Source organism: Siniperca chuatsi, linkage group LG10, assembly GCF_020085105.1.
Source record: "Siniperca chuatsi isolate FFG_IHB_CAS linkage group LG10, ASM2008510v1, whole genome shotgun sequence".
Classification (NCBI taxonomy): Eukaryota; Metazoa; Chordata; class Actinopteri; order Centrarchiformes; family Sinipercidae; genus Siniperca; species Siniperca chuatsi.
In genome coordinates, this window is record NC_058051.1 from 17,077,735 (window position 1) to 17,092,113 (window position 14,379).

Genomic DNA, 14,379 nt, shown 5'->3' on the forward strand with positions numbered 1-14,379 from the left:
CTAATTAGATTCAGATGATGTAATCAACCTTTTAGCCAACCTGAGGACAGCTTGACAATGGATAGGGAGAAAGGGAGCGAGGGAAAGGAGGAGAGAGAGAGAAAGAGGGGGTAGGGATGAAGCAACCATCAGGACTGGCCTTGCTGCTATAAAAACACATTTTTTCATCAGCCATTTTATGCAAAAGGGAAAGACCAGGTGCTCAATCAAACCTCACGCCTACTGTTTTATTTTTCATCTTCACCCCTCCCAGTGTTTCTCCCTACAAACCTTCTGTGTGCCTTCCCTTTACCCTCGTGCCATTCTTCTCCTCTTCTTTCGTCTCTCCATGTCATTCGTCTTCCCTCCTGCCTCTCCACTGCCTGCTCTCCAACTGATATGAGAGAGTGACCCTTGGGCCCTCAGGGGTCAAGTGATACAAGGTCATTGGCAGGTCATCTCTGCTGACTGGTTGACCTCTAAAAGGACTTCTGGAAGGAGCCAATCAGGTCTTGCTCCTTCCCCCCTAAGGCGGATCCCCCCTCCCCAGCTCATCAGCAGCCTGTGTCACATGACCAGGGCAAGGCGTCAGAGGGAGGATGATTAATGATGCTTTTAGTACCTGTTTAGAATGAAGCTGTCCACACTGCACTGTAATTACCCACTCCCAGGCGGCAGCTGCCCAACATAATTGCTTTTTGTTTGTTGACCTGGTTTATTGAGGAGAAAGATGGCTTTGGCTGGGTAAGATGGTGCTGTACAGTGTACAGTATACAGAGGTGAGGATGAATGTATGTTCAAAATTTGGGTGACAGTGTATGTTTGAGATCCATGTAAGCTACAAATGTGTGAGCACGAAGATGTGTATACTGTAGCTGTGTGTGCAGACAGGGGAGATACAAGTGACACAAAACACAGAGGTGCTTCAGGCTCTATATTACAAATACATATCTTATACATATAACAAAATCTAAATATTTATGTAGTTATGGTATGTAGCCACAAATGCAACCCTCCCACTTAATGTCAAAGAGAGCCACAGACCTCTTGGGCAAGGTTACTGCATACCACTGGAATACACAAGTATTCAACATGCACAGTTAAGGAGGGGTGTGTTCTGTCACGCATAATTTATGTCAACATCTCAAAAGCATGAGCACTGTGTTGCTCTGAAAATTCAAAACTAAGTTCAGAAGGTCAATGGAATACTGCACCTAGAGATCCCCCCTCCTTCTTTGGCGGCACGCCTAAGGCAAATATGAAAATTTCAGTACCTGCAGCGCATGCCACGAGGACAGTGACAATGAAACCCAGATAAACAGCCCCTCGTTTGACCTATGGAGAGCATAAATTTACCGCCCATAAATCCTTGAGTGTTTCAGCTCCGTTTGGCGCATTTGCTGTGCCTCTCTACCCAGACAGAGAGAGTCAAGTGTTGGGTATCAGTGCTGCTGTATGAGCAGCTTTCATCCTGCTCCTGGTTCTCACATAACTCAGTCCTGCAGCCTTTATCACCACCTCATAAATAACTAGGCTATCGCCTGATAATGTCCGCTTAATGCTTAGTCAATAAAGCCCACAGTAAGAGGGGCCTTTTTTAGCCTCTCTCCTGTACATAAATATAAACAGTGCAGTAGATTGATGTGATGGGCAGGCTCTTTCTACGCTGGGACAAAAAGAGGCAGCGTGTGGGCCCAGGAGCTGAAGGTGGGCTGTGGGGCTGCAGGTGTTTAGAGGAGATAGTGGGCTGTAATGAGGGGGCTGCAAGAGAAGGACTGAGTGGATAGCCTTGACTGATCACCTGTGAAAGGCACATACACACATATACACACAAATGATAGTACACAGACACTAACGCGCAAAGGCACACACACACGTAAGCGCACTCATTCACACACCTACACACACACTAATGCCATCATTAGTTAACCCATTGGTGTCTATGCCTGGTGCACAAAAGCTCATCCTCCCTATTTGAAGGGCATTAGAGCATTATGATAAAGAGATGCCCAAATGAACTGCTTTTGTATCTTGTTAGCATCTTTCTTACTCTGTTGTCTTGTTTGCAAAACCAACCATACGCTGCTACCACAGAATTATATCCAGAGATGTAAGTTTCATTGTCTTGTGCACATTGCAGGGACAGTTATCGACCATTCGCACTAGTCATCAGACCATCCAATTCCAATGCGGCGCCAGGGGCAGCTGTAGTCAGTGTGATGGCTGGAATGGGATCAGACTGAGCCCTGGGGAGACAGAAGAGACTGACAGGGATGTTGCTGGGTTGAAAGAGGGGGCTGATTGTGATCCATGAGTTAGTCAGTGCAACAGCACCTGGGCTTGGAGCAGCAGCTGGGAGAGATGGGCAGGGTGACACAGAGTGGGTTCAAAATGAGAGGGATGATCCAATCAGCTTATATTGACATACTTGGTGGGATGCAGTTGGTGGTTTGGTTGTTATATGAGCGTTTACTCTACACACATTTTGTCAGGGCCAGGTTCAGCCCCAAGATTAGGCAATTAACCAAATTAGGCAGAAATTCCTGCTAATTTATATCCACATTTCAACTCGTGTTGTGAAATCCTGGAGTCAACTGAATATGGATTAGTTTTTGGGATCCTCTGGGAGATATTTTTTCTCTCTGACTTAAGCTTTCATTATCACCAAATGAACATAATGGAGCTATTGAAAGAGACCTTTGTATCACTTCATTATGGTTAAGCTTGCCAAAACCACATGATTATTGCTCTCAGCTCAACTATGACATTGAGAGACGTTGACATCCAGCTAAATTCCAAGATGTCATCATCTACAAAGAAGTCTAGACTAAAAATAAACTGAATAAATTGAAAGGGACTTCCTTAAAACATTTCACTTATTATCACGCTTTAACATTGTTCTGATGTTTGATAATGTGGTAACAGTTCATAAGTAATGATCAAAATGCTTTGCAGAAAACAATAATATTGAAGCTGTAACCATCATTTCTCCAACATGTATGAAAAGGTTTACTTCAAAACAAGGCATGTGGGGCATAAAAGCCTCATCAAGAGAGCTCAAATTCAAAGTAGAACAAAGAAGAGTCAGGTAGCAGCCAGGACTATCATTTTGTAGCAAGGATTTGGCAGAAGATGCAGGTTAATATATGGTTTGTTTGTATTTGTATCTATTGCTTACAGCCCAATGAGTTTATATAAAACTTGGGACCATGTAGAGTCATTCACCAAATCCACAACAGTAAACATGTGAACTATGAAGAAATGGTTGACATGAAACTACAGGAGTTTCTTACAAGAACAAGCTGAAAGATATCAAATTGCATAGTTTGGTTTAACATAATTAATTAACATATGCTGGACTCCTCTGCTATCAAGCAGAAGATATATATAATTCAACCAAAAAATGTTTTAATAACCAAATACACAACAAACCAAACAGCAAAACAACAAGACCAAGGTTCTCTCTAGGAATCATTCTCTAGGGAAAAAGATGAATTAATAATTAATGCATACCATGTAAGGCCATTTAACAGAAATTAATGACTGACCACCCAACCTTGAAGTTGCTGTAAGGACTATTTCCTCACTATAGAGATGCTAGTTGCTCTTAGTGTAGCTCCCCTCTTAACATGCTAGAGAGTTAGCAGCGATGCAACAGCTATTTTTCAACAGAATGGAAAGGGATGGGATTATTATAGATGAGTTTGTCTGACTCTGGGTAAGTAATACAATAAACTTATTTGATAAAATGTTGGGTGTACTTAAACACATTATACCCAGCGTGTCTGCAAAAGCATCACTGCCATCGTCATCTACCGCTCATACTGGACTTCATTTGTCAGTATTTGCCTCAGTGAATTACACTGGAAGATTTTGATTTTTTTTTAAACACTGAATGTGTTTGTGCAATATTTCAAGACCCAATATTGCATAAGTTTCTTGTTGTTTGTGGATTCTGTAACAATTTGGGTGGTGTATTGCTTGATTAAACGTTGTAGTGATTTGAGCTCCCCAAGAACGTGTTTGGGCATGCAAATTCTGACTAAAGCCACAGAAACCTTTCAGGTGCTTGAAATCAAAGCAGAATTCAAACTACACATTCAAATATCAATACTCCTATTTTACCCCAAGTTTGCAAATTTGGGTTAAAAAAAATACAGCAGAGCAAGTAGCCATCTACTGACTCGAGCTTCTTGCATTTATTATTCACTCACAACCTCAGGCCACAGGTTTTATCCCTGGCAGGTGCTGTAGTAACGAAGGAGGTGGGCCCAAGGGTGAGGTGGGGCAGGGGCCAGATTTAGGAGGAAGGTGAGCTAGGAGGTGCCCACAAACTAGTGGAGGCACTGCTCAGAACACTGCAGCAAATGAATCTCCTGGGTAATGGAGACAGAACTATAGCAAAATTAGGAGAGACATTAACTGGGGTATCAATAAATAAACCTCTAATTAGGAAAAAAGAAGCAGAGCGAAGCAGGAGCAGGAGCACAGGGGGAGAATATCAATGGCACGCCCACATCTGTATGCAGGCACAGCTCTCTGGTGAGGGGCTGGGCCTCACAGGGGCTCACCAATGGTATTGGCTCACCCATCCATTCCTGACCCTCCCTGACGGAGAGCGTGCCCACTCTTTGACTGTACAGTGAACCCAGCGCACCCTCCCCCTCCCTCCAAGCCTCCCTCCATATGCAGCCCCCAGTTTCTCCACCTCTCCTTCTCTTCTCTTCTCTTCTCTAACCAGCTTATCTGCACAGTGCCCTGAGTGTGCCGCTGTGCTCTGTGACTTCACCATGATTGATTGTGGTGGGGGTCCTCCACTCCCTCAGTGAGAGAGAAAATGGAGGAGGGAAAACAGGAGAGAGGGGAATGGGCAAAGCCGAGAAGCCTGGAGAGAGAGCCTATGGTGGGTAAAATGAAATAGAGGCAGTGTTTGTGCATGTACGTGTCTGCACACATGTATGTGTCTATTGGTCTCCATACCAATAGATGGAGATGTAAAATGTGTTCATGTTGGTAGGATTGAAGATAAACTACAGTCTTTGTATGCCCTGAGTCAACATGCAGGTATGTATCCAGTTATAATGTGTCAGGATTAGTTACATGTCTGGCCAGCAGGGGGATGTGGAGGTGCAACCTAGGTGTTGGTGGAGGCTGAGGGTGGAGAGGTGCGTGGCGCTGACCGCTCCCTGTCTTTCTCCCTCTGTTCCCTGGAGGGTAATAAAGACTGATGACAGTGATGCTGTGCCATCCGGCTCCACAGTCTCCACTGCACAACCATTTGCGCCATCATTTATCCCGCTCCCCCCCTCCCCGCTCTAATTCTGCTTTAATAACCGCCAGCTCCATTCATCAGTGTATTGACGGGCATGACAGGCGGTGCGGCACACACTAACTCCCTGCCCTTTACTTGCTCACAGCCAGGGTCAGCGCGAGGTCACACAGTCAATAATCACAACACACCTCACTGTCACCTTGGAGCGACTGCATGCCCTGCATATCTATCCTCACGCATGCCCATGCTCCTCATTGACTTTACTGCTTAGTACCCAGCACTGTGCACATTTGTTACGGTCTCAGAAGCTATGGGCAGAGTTAGAGGAGCGCCACAGGAAACATGCAGAGCAGAAGAAGTGATGATGTTGCTTCATTGGTGATCCAAATATGTGAACATGAACTCTGGTCCATTAAACGAGCTGGATTATTCAAGTCCTACAATGTCAAAAAGACATAATGTATTAAAGTGTGTATTCTTTCAACACTTTAAGAGTAAGTCCGTCATACACAACATCATATTAACACTTTGCTCTCACACTTGTGTTTTGAAGGGGAAGGTTTTTGGAGGGGGGGCTACAGTCATTTGTTACAGGTGCAGCCTCTCCCTCTCTCTCCTTGGGCATTCACCTCTTCATATGCAAAACATGTCCTGCTGTCCTCCAACTCCAGCACAGTTTGCTGCCGTGACACATTTTTTCTTCATTTCAGCTTGACAGTGACATTTATGTTCATTTGCTCTGTGCAATTGTGAGGCATCTGGAGAGGCTGTTTCCCTTTTTATCCCCCTCCTCTCTCACCTCTTTCCTTTTTTCTCTCCTGACAAAAATATTAATGCAGATTTGCATGCCACAGTGACTAAGCCCTTGATGAACAGTTGGATTTTTGGGAACACACAGTGGAATAACACCTCGCCAATTATACATGGCAAGAAGAGGAGTGCGATGGAGTCTAGTGTTTTTAGATAGATTACACTGTGCATGGTAACTCACAACGTAGCCAGGATCATTGGCGCTGGGAACCTGTACTAGTCCATGAATCTTGTGATGCTGCTGAGTATGGTGGTGCTGGGAGTTGTGGTGCACCGGGGAGCTGAACATACTGCACACTGCGGTGGGCCAGGTGACACCCACCCTTCTTCCTCCTCCATGGTCACGTGATTTATCCCTAGTACAACCCACAGTCCCTTTCCTGACCCATTCTGCTCACACACAGAGACATGCAAACATTACAGAGGGACAAACAAGAGGCCCTGCAGGCCCTGCAGACACATGCAGATAAAAATGAAGCAAACAATGGCATTTTCTGGTCACTCCAAAACACATACTGTACCTTCAAATGCACACATATGCACACATACCTCCCAACCCTCACCATAGCCCTGCTTCACCTAACCTGGCCAGGCAGCAGCAGCAGCCAGGGGTGCGGGTGCTGAGGGCTCTAATCCTCATTGCAGGTCCCATCGGCAAGGATCATTGAGCTAATTAATAACGTGGCACAGAGAGGGATGGCAGTCATTAAGGAGGCACGGCTGTGTGTGTTGAGATGCTGTAGGCTTCTGCATGGGAGTTTGCATGTGTGTGTGGGGCGGATGGAAGGGCGGGTGGGTGTAGGGAGGAGGCACTGCAGACGCAGGGTGTCACTCTGGCATGCAACCCTTTGATTCATAATTCACAGAGGCCAAGCAAACATGAAAGCACACCATTATACAGCCAGACACACTTGTACATATGCAAACACACATGTGGCATGGGTATGAATGCATGCACACAACACACACGTAGACTTAACATAATTTACTGTAGGGAAACTTTAAATAGACTCAGTTGAATTTGTGTAAGGGTCAGCCAGAGTGCAGCTGAGCAGGATTTCCCTTTCTCTTTGTATCAATGAAGCCAACTCTGTGTGTTACTCCAGTTAGACCACACTGTAACTCAGACACAACCGGAGCAGCATAGTGCTCCATGGGGCTCTGTATAAAACACTCTACTACACCAGCAGAGCCTATCATTTCCAGTCTGCAGCCATATGTTAGGAGGCGCTGTATACATCGCCAATATTTACTATAGGCTTGGGGACCAGAAGGCTAAGAGCACTTAGTTGTGTGAGGCAGCCCAATAGCTCAGCCTGGGCTAATGAAAGGAAACAACAGGAGCAATTAGCAGTGTAAACAAACAGCTCGCTGAGGCCCAGTCTCCAGCCTCCCCCCTGACAGCAAAGGGACTGGCAGCCTGGAGTAGGAGGTAATTGGGGAGCTAGGAGCCGAGACAAAATCAATGGCAACGCATGCACAGACACAGCACGATTACTCACCACCCTGCGTCGCAGCCCCGGGGACTCAAACACGGCAAGGTATTGTAGCAGGGTTGACCCTGGCGAGCTTACACTTACACGCTTTACTGTGCCTCAGTGGTGTTCAAATGTGCACATACTCTTACAGCCACAGTAACATTCATTTCAGCACATGGACAAAAAGACTCAGAGACAGACACACACAGACAGGCACTCATACTGATAGCTGACATGACACAGAGAACAAGCATCACACTTTGACCACTGGCCATTCAGCGACCTAACGACCTTCCTCTCAGTCTAATTGATCTCATCTTGGTGCCATTTATGTGTCTGCCTGTACATTAATGTCTCTTACTAACTGGCTCATTGGGAAGCATCAGCGTCTACAGAGACCATGTGGCTGCAGCCTGCAGACAGCCTTGCAGAAGCTACAGCCACGTATATGTCTCCTCCTTCTCCCTGAGTGGAGCTGCAGGGCAGAGGGGCATCACTAATGCAGGAGGCTGGCTGGGACTTCCACTCTGCAGGGCACATTCTGCTGCAGGCATGGGGCTTCTGCTGTCTGAGTGCTGCCCAAGACAATAATCACCAAGAGAGACTTACCTGCAGAGTTTTACAAAGGTCTCCTATACATCCATTATGGGATGTTTTTCCAAGTACAAGTTTCATCTGAATCAGGACTTGTTGGCTCTTGCCTTGAGCAGCAAGATGACATAATGGCAAGAACACACTAGTGGTAGAAGTATTCAGATCCTTTACATACGTACAAGTACAAATACCTTAATATAAATAATGCTCTATTACAAGAAAATGCCCTAAATTCAAAATTCAACAAGAAAAAGTATATAAGTATTATACATAAAATGTACTCAGGTACCAAAAGTAAAATTTGAATGGCACCTTTCACAGTGTTATATTTGTATATGTTTTATTATTGGATGCACTATTATTTATTACTTAAATTATTACATTGTATTATTATTCCGTACATACTTATCATCAACCGGTAAATCCATTTTGTACTTTACAAAACGTACTTATACTTATATCCACTTTGTACTTAATTTATCTTGCCTGTATTATAGTGTATTAAATTTTGATTTGCTTAGAACTTCTATTTCTGTGTGCACTGACGTGATAGTGAGCAGCTGTAACAAAAGAGTTTCCCCTCAGGGATCATTAAAGTATTTCTGATTCTGATTCTGATTCTGTTATTCATGATGCATCAACATGTAAGCAGAATTTAGATGTTGTAGCTCGAGGTAGAGCTAATATTTTTATTAGTTTTACATGATGTCCGGTAGTTTATTCTATAATATGGCATCATAATTTATAAGATAAGTATATGTTTTAATGTAAAGTCTGAATCTGCAAAGTAAGATGTAAGTATAGCTGTCAAAAAATGTAGTGCAGTAAATATATAAAGTGGCATAAAGTGGTTAGTAAAGTATGAAGACCTCAAAACTGTACAAGAACAGTACAGCTGAAATGATGAATGAGTCGATCGACAGAAAAATAAGTGGCAACTATTTTGATAATTGATTAATTCTTTCCCTTTTCAAGCAAAAATGCCAAACACTTCCTAGTTCCACCTGCTCAATTGTGAGGATTTGCTGCTTTTCTCTGTTTTATATCATTGCAAATTTAATGCCTTTGGGTTTTGGACTGTTGGTCCGACAAAACAAGCAGTTTGAAGATCTCATTTTGGGCTTTAAGAAATTGTGATGGACATTTTTCACTATTTTATGACATTTTATAGGCCGAAGGATTACCTAATCATTAGTTGCAGCCCTTGAGGACAGTATTTGTGTAAATGCACTGAGTTACTTTCCACCACTGGAGCACACAGTAGAGTGCATGGATTCAAGCTTTGTGTCAATAAGAATCAGCGCCACTGAACTGTCCTTGAGCAGGACACTGAATCCCTACCATCTCCAGGGATGCTACAATGTGACCGTGTACTCTGCGATGTCAATTAAAAGAGAATTTTCTGATATGACTTTAAAAGTATCACATTTGTATTTATAATTATTCCTTCTTTACGGTCAGTGATGGTAGGATTCAGGATATTGGCTTATTCTGCTCTTAGCACTCACAAGTTACACTACTCAATGGCATCAGCAAAATGCCAAAACTGTGAGGAAAACTGAATCAAGACTGTATTTCAAAAGGGATTCCACATGGACATGAATGAATGAATTTTGAGCTCACAGTGGAACTTAATCTGGATCTAAGAGACTTATTCCATCATTTATGATTCAGAACATTGGGGGGGGGGGCATTACATTCATCACCTACTTCAGCAACATTTCTGATTTAGTGGTCAAATGGATGGATATTGCCTCTATTAGTCCTCATTATTACTGTAAATTCTGCAATACCGCCAGGTCGGCTCAGTGGGGATTATGGACCATTATGAGCAGAGTGGAGACAGAGACAGAGATACCTTCTCCACCAGATGCAGAGCAGGCAAAGTGGAGGGGCAGGAAAGAGGAATGTGACCAGGCTCCATATAATGTTAATACAGGAGACAGAGCTCTGATTGGGGTGCAACAAAGTCCCATTCAGCTACACTTAACAGCATCCTCCATAACAGCATCCCTCGGTTCGGAGAGCCAAATGTCTGGATGCTGGACGATGCACACACACTCACACACAGTCTGCCCTCCAAATACCAGTGCATTACTGCCCTGGCGCTCATTGACAGAGCTGCCACTCACCACGAAGATGGATGCTCCTCCTGGGACAATTCCAAACCTCCTTCATTGACTCATTTGTTTTGCTGATCTAACTACCTTTGAACACAACGCTGAGGTGAGTGTGTGTGCTCTTGAAGAGAGGGGGGCATCAGTGTTTTGTGTGTGCATTTTTGTGCCAAACAGTGACCACAGTTGCCACTCCCTTGGCACTGGTAAAATACCCTCATGGGGACCACTAACAGTCAGTACAAAATTAGAAAGCCTGCAACCAATCTTTTCTTCCTCTAACTTTAAACTACAAGTGATGCACAAATAAGTCCTGGTGCTCATTTATGCACGTTTCCCTCCAAGTTCCTTGATTAAAAACATGTAAATGACTGGTCTAAGATCCCAGCTTCCCTGAGCATTCTATTAACCTAAACAAGCCTTTACAATTTGCATTTTCATTCGATTCAAGGAGGCTCAAGGATCCTCCAGCCACTAGGCTCTATTCCACTTCACACCTCCAAAAACATCTTCATCTCCTATCAGTCTCCCAGTGGAGTGTGTCACGATCATGGACTACACACATGTTTCGGCAGACAGCCTTGCATTCATCACACACTCCCAGCCATGTCGATAGTCACTAGGCTGAGCAGGCTCATAATGAATTTGAAGAGTTGCACACCTATAGCAAAGTCATTTACTTTATCAGTCCGATAAAAGGAAGTGATAAGATAGTGGCTCGCCACTGTAAGAGTATCAGCCTCACTCTGCTATTCATCTCACCAAGATCTACAAATAGCAAAGCTCATCCCTCAAAGCAGCCACACTGAGCCTTTATCTATAAAATTTGAAGACGGGCTAATATCTCATAAGAATGTGTGCTTATGAAAACCATCATTTCCATATCATTATCAGCCTGAATATCTGACTGCCATACTAAGAGGCTACTCTGGCCTCTCTGTATCTATTCTGCTACTGGTTCAGGAACTGCTTGGAGAATACAGGTGCAAATATGATTTGGGCCTATTCCTCTTATGAAGTTGACCCCCTGTAATTGACACAGACACACTGGCAATTTGATTAGCTCTTCCTGCTGCTCCAGGGCATTTGACCATAGCAACCTCATCGTCTGTTTCATGTACATAGCTCCACCTATTGGTGAAGTCACGGAACAGCACACAGAGCAGAATCAGCCTGAGTTGCTTGATTCACATTGTGTTTGGAATTAAGCCACTGGGACCAAATCCAAGAATACTTAACAAGCCAGACCACGGCTGAACCACACACCTAAACCAATTAATGATAAAAAATCATCTCTGCAGGGGCAATGCTACATAATACAGCTGGAAATTATTATAATGTAATGTATTTAATTTGTGTCGGGTTACATTATCAAACTATAAACATTCTTTTTTTAAATATTTTTTGATATTTCTTCTTTCTCATGCTTCTCTAGATGTATGTAGATATGTGTGTGTGTGTGTGTGTGTGAGCATGCACACATGCACATACAATGATTTGCATGCAGATTTAGGTGTGTGGTCAACCAAATGTGTGTCCACAGTCAGCCTTTGTGTTAGCGAGTGTGTATGTGCCACTAAAAGTAGTTCATCCTGTTATTACAACTGATAAGATCCTCAGCCTCTTGAAACACTTGAGATAAGCTTGCTGGCTTAAGTGCACTGACATTGTCACCAAACATGTAAGGCACAGGAATGAAAGTCAAGAAAAATGGGGAAACACACACATACACACACACACACACACACACACACACACACACACACACTTCAATAGTAGTGCCATTCACAGCACCAAAAAAGAATGTGCTCAATAGCAAAACAGTGTGTCACATGAAGTGAAAATTACTGTACATCGATTCATCAAGATGCATCATTAAAGCTGTCAAACATCAAAGGCTCTCTGATCACAGTTCATTCTTGAGACACCAATAGCCTCATTTATCATATTTGTTTGAGCAACGAGAGACAGAGTGAGGCAAGACGAGAGAGAGGAAGAGACCGAAGAGCACGCTGAGAGTAAAAGTCAGGAAAAAGAAAAGGATATTAATGTTTAAAAGAATGAAAATAGAGAAATTAAATATAGCGGAATACACGAAACATGAAAAATGAACAGAAAAGACAGAAAAAGCAAATGAGAAATAACAACAGAAAAGAGAGATATAGAAAGGGTGTGATTTCAAAAGGGTAGTAGTGTCATATGAGAGATAATTTATAGCAAACAGCAACAGAGTTTCCTAACACCTCTGTTTGTAGTGGGACGCCACCTGGACTGATCCCTAACCCCTGAGGCTCTCCAAGCCCTGCATGCTGGTTCAGAGCTTCACACACCTGCGTGCACCAAAAACTGTGCACTAAACACTATCTCTCCCTCCATCGTATTATTTTTATTATCTGCATTGCTCACTCTCACCTTTATTTGACCTCATGAGACTTCCAGCACATCACTCACTTTAGTCCAGATTTATTATCATTTATCATTTTATTAACATGGGAAACATTTTGGGGGGAGATTGTATTGCTAATTTCTGTCCAAATAATGCTTGTAAGAGGACATCTTTAAAGTTTATGCGGCTCGTGATCAAATGGTTTTTATATATCCCCAGGCTCTTGTATTCTCCAAATTGCTTCAATAAATAACTTGTAAGTCTAATTATGCAGCAATTAATTGCAGCCAACATGGAACACCCATCAATCTTGTAACTTGAAAAAGTCTTTTCCAGCACAGCCTGGCAGTCCAAATAAGAAATTTGATTAGATTTTGCAAGCACGTATGGGATTGTGTGTGTGTGTGCCAGTTTGTCATTATGTGTGCATGTGAGTGTAACTGTGTGTGTATGTGTGAACATGTGCGAGTGCCCGTGGAGGTTACAGCCAGATCACAGAAGAGAGAGCTCCATCCCAGCAGCTCTCCGCAGTCTGCTCTCTCTGCCGTCTCGTCCAGTTGCTATGGCAGCAGCAGTGAAGGCTGTATCCATGGCCAAAGGAGGAAGCTGGCATCCCCCAATAACAGACCTTCCACCCCTCCTCTCTCCTTGTCTCCCCCCGCCAGGCTCCTGACCCGGTGGTGAACCTGCCTGGGGTCGGAGGTCAATGGCTCAGAGCTGCCGAATGACAGTGAGGGATGATGAGGGAGAGAATGAGAAAGAGAGGAGTTACACCACACAGATGGGGAGGAGAGATGAGAAAATGAAAAGATGAGACCAAATTTGATTACTATCAAGAGGTGGGGGTGTGGGTGGCCATTCCGCATTTTAGAAAATGGCTGCTGTTTTGCCCGGTGTCTTTAAAATGGAGGTGCAATGTAGATGGTGTTGACTTTATTTTGTTCCATAATTTTAGTATTTGTTTATTGCGTGTTTTCTTATTTGTGTGGATGGATACATGCTGAGCTGAGGGGGTTTAAGGGGCAGGGGACAAGGGAATGAAACAGGCAGTTTGGGATGGGGGGGGGGGTTACTCAATCACTTCCACTTTTTTGTTTATTGATTCTGTGCATGTGTGTTGGGAGCACAAGAGAAAGTGTTTCTCTCCCTGACTATGTACAACCCGTCTGGGGAGAGTAAAGAGAGTTATTTGTGTGTTTAGTGTGTAGTCAAAAGGGTTGATATGGTCGGGGGGGGGGTCAAGTGAGTTGACCCCTGACCTCTCTGACTCCGAGAGGTCAGACAGTGTTAGGTTAGCTCAGAACACAACTTCCTCACCTTGAAGATTTGTATGCTTTCATACCTGGGACCTTTAAAAGTATGCCGTTGTTCATCAGTACTTGTCAGTCGCAATTTAACAAAGCAAAGATTTGACATCCTTCTACATTTCTCCGCTCGACAGTGAAATGGGGTTTACCTGAACGTGCATGTGGTAGATTCATTTTCAAATAGTATTCCATTGAATAATAGCGTGCACAGGCTTACACAATTGGTTTGGTAAAGTCTTTAAAGGCGTGATCAAGAAAGAAAAGGGATCCATAGGGAGTGTGGAGCCAGGAAGGAAGGAGGGGCAGAAGAAATGACACCCCCCCCTACAGACAGACACCACCACCACCTGCAATGTTACAACCTGCAAGAATACATTATCATCAACTCTGCTGCCAATATGAACCAGGAAATCACCCACTACTGCCTGGGATAAGC